Consider the following 3255-nt stretch of genomic DNA (forward strand, 5'->3'; position numbering starts at 1 on the left):
TGGCAGTCAGGTGCCTTGCAAACAGCAATCAGTCAAGTGATAGTAACTGCCCCACAACAGTTTTGAATGGCTTTTGAAAGATATCCAGGAGCTTCCCTTTACCCTGGCTGATGTAAGTGATCTGTCTGTCTTGGATGGAGAATCAGTATTAATGTCAATAGTAACTATTTCACGCTTATATTCCCGCTGCTCTGCCATCCAAGAAAAGTTGCAGAAAAACAATCACCTCACAGCAGATCTCATGATCACCAATCAACATTTCAGGCAGATTATTTCTCATTTCTATATTGAATATCCCCCATATTAAAATCAAAGAGCTTGGGTTATATACACAAGTCCCTTCCAGCTTAAAAAAAAAAACAACAAAACCACAACAACTAATACTTTTTTCACATAAAAATGAGCTATTTTCCATTTCCTTGGCAAGTCAACATTTCTGTCTTTACCTTATGAAAATTTTGAAGTTTAGATACTTCCTGTTTTATAAATATTTGGCATTTTGCATACCGTGTTTGGATTTCATACCTACAAAACACTTTTAAAAAATGCTTCTGTTGGAGCTGCTGCTGCTGCTGAGTGAGCGCCCACTGTCTTTCGGGGCTGGTGGGCAGGAAGGAGCAGCTAGGGGTCCCAGCTTGTGGGGGACCAGGGAGAGCAAGCCCACCACCTTCCCTTCCCCCCTCAGCATCCCGACCACTACCCGAGGAGGGAGAGACCAGGCTGTCTTTCTGAAGTTGGGGCTGAGCAGTCCTTGAGGGAGAGACCCCAAGACTGCTGTAGCCGCTGGCCCAGTTAAACTCATCACAGTAATGGCTGTGGCCTTACCCAGGACCCTGGGGGAGCTGCAGCTGTATAGAATGCAGCTTTACAAAAGGCCAATCTACTTTCTTATTTTGATGCCTTTATCCAACAAGGTGGTGATGATGTCCAGCAACTCTGTGAAGCTGGAGAAGAGGAATAATTGGAAATCATGGCCCTCATGGGCATGGCTAGCAAGCCTCTTCTTGTTAGAAGGCTTCAGAAGGCTTTGAGAGGCAGGGCTACAAACACCAGCCTTTTGAATCAGCCGCTGACTTCTCTACCAGTCAGTAGCATACCCGTCTATAAATAACCAGAGGGATCACCAACCTGGCTGGGAATATCCTGCAGCAGTTGTGAAAGAAATAGCAGTGCCCGGAAACCTCATTTAAAAAGTCCCCAAGTGTGCTGCCACCACCTGTGTGCGGAGTCTAGGACAGGGGAAATCAGATGTGGGGAGCTTAGTGCTACAGGGTATTGGTGAATCCAGACTCTGGCACTGAGAGTGAGCACAGCTTCTCCACAGCAGTCCTTGACTCCCCAGCATCCCCAAAAGAAAGTATTGAGGTACTGAATGCTGCTGCAGCACCCTCTGTAGCTGAATATGGGGAGCGAATGGCCCACACTGCTGAAAAGTGACTTGAATGAAGTGAAAGAGCTGCTAAAAAACAACAAGAATTTGGCCAAAATGATAAGTCATATCTTTGAGTTGAGCGATGATGACCCACACAAAGAGGAGGAAATTCGAAAATACAGTGTAGTATATGGAAGGTTTTTTTTTTTTTAACAATCCTTTTTTTTTTTCTTAAGATTTATTTTATTTATACAAGAGTCGGGGTACAGGCCAGATGCGCGGGAGGGTGAGAGGATTCACCAGAGACAGAGCAGGGTACAGAACAGGCAGACTGAAGAAATAGACTGCTGTGGGGAGCAGCAGGCGAGACAGGAGAGGTCTGCTCGCCATGTGGGACCCTCAATGGCTGGCGGGGAAGGAAACAGTGCTGCAGAGGCTGCGGACAGCTTCATAAGTGCAGCACTCAACCGCCTGCGCCACCAGGGCGGCCCAGTATATGGAAGATTTGACTCAAAAAGAAAGGATGGGAAGCATCTCACGCTTCCTGAGCACACTGTTAATGAAGCTGCTGCTCAACTCTGTGTGAAGGATAATGTCCTGCTGACAAGAAGAGATGAACTTTTTGCTCTGGCTAGGCAGATTTCTCGAGAAGTCACCAATCAATATACTTACAGAACCACCAAGTCAAAATGTGGAGAAAGAGATGAATTATCCCCAAAGAGAATTAAAGTGGAGGATGGGTTTCCAGATTTCCAGGACTCTGTGCAAACTCTCCTCCGGCAGGCTAAAGCTAAGAGTGAAGAACTTGCTGCTCTTAGTGCTCAGCTGCCTGAAAAGGTGTTGGCAAAGCAGATGGCGTTCCTTTGCACCCAAACTGGTTGGGAGAGACTGCAGCATGCTGTAAGAAGTCTGTCTGCAGGACTCTACAGGCAGAGTTTGGAAGCACACAGCCCTAATAGCTTGACTTCTGATAACTCTGATGGTCAAGGAGAAAGACCTTTGAATCTCCAAATGTCTACCTTACAGAACAGACAACCCCATCATTTTGTGGAAGATGGGAAGCTGAATGGACTTTACTCCAGTGAGACAAAGTCCCACTCATCGGAGAGCCTTGGGATTTTAAAAGACTACCCTCACTCAGCTTTTACTTTGGAAAAGAAAGTCATCAAAACAGAGCCTGAAGATTTAAGATAACTGTTATTAGCTCAGTATTCTCTGGAAGTGGCATCAGATTTAAGGATAATGCTCCATCATAGATACAAGCCTTAATAACTAATGTGCCTCATTCAGCTCAAACAAATTTCATAGCCAAAGCATAAGGACTGATACAATAGTCTGGAAACCAGGAAAACAAAACAGCGGCCACAAAATAGAAGAGTGAGAAATTGTTGCAGTCTGTAATAGAAATATTGATCCATTCACATTCCTGTGTAAATCGTTCCTTGTGGAAAGGCTTCCAAATTTCTATTGTAAGCATTCATTATTTAAGAATGTACAATGTGTTTGTATAATTTATAGAAGTTAAAAACTCGATGTTGAAGGGCCTCCCTGGTGGCGCAGTGGTTGAGCGCTGGGTTGCGAAGCTGCCCGCAGCCCCTGACACACCGGTTCGATCCCCGGCTGCTCCCCGGCCACCTGAGGAGGGTCCCACATGGCGCGCAGACCTCTCCTGCCGCCCGCTCTCCCCTCTGGCTCTGGTGAATTCTCTCACCCTCCTGCGCTTCTGACTGTACCCAGTGCTTGTATAAATAAATAAATAAATTAAAAAAAAAAAACAAAAAAAAACTCGATGTTGAGACCTGTTTGGTCCAGACACAGATACAGTTTATTTTACTTGAAATTTTGTTGTCTACTTACCTGTATTTAGTGTGAATATGTCAGCG

The 3255-nt window shown here is 45.2% G+C and overlaps 1 pseudogene; it reads left to right on the forward strand.

Annotated features, from left to right (window-relative positions):
* The first annotated feature begins 809 nt into the window (after positions 1–809).
* LOC119259423 (NGFI-A-binding protein 1-like) lies at positions 810–2566 on the forward strand (annotated as a pseudogene).
* The last annotated feature ends 689 nt before the right edge of the window (positions 2567–3255 follow it).

Source organism: Talpa occidentalis, unplaced genomic scaffold (genome assembly GCF_014898055.3).
Source record: "Talpa occidentalis isolate TD23 unplaced genomic scaffold, MPIMG_talOcc4v2.1 talOcc4.5, whole genome shotgun sequence".
In the NCBI taxonomy this organism is placed as follows: Eukaryota; Metazoa; Chordata; class Mammalia; order Eulipotyphla; family Talpidae; genus Talpa; species Talpa occidentalis.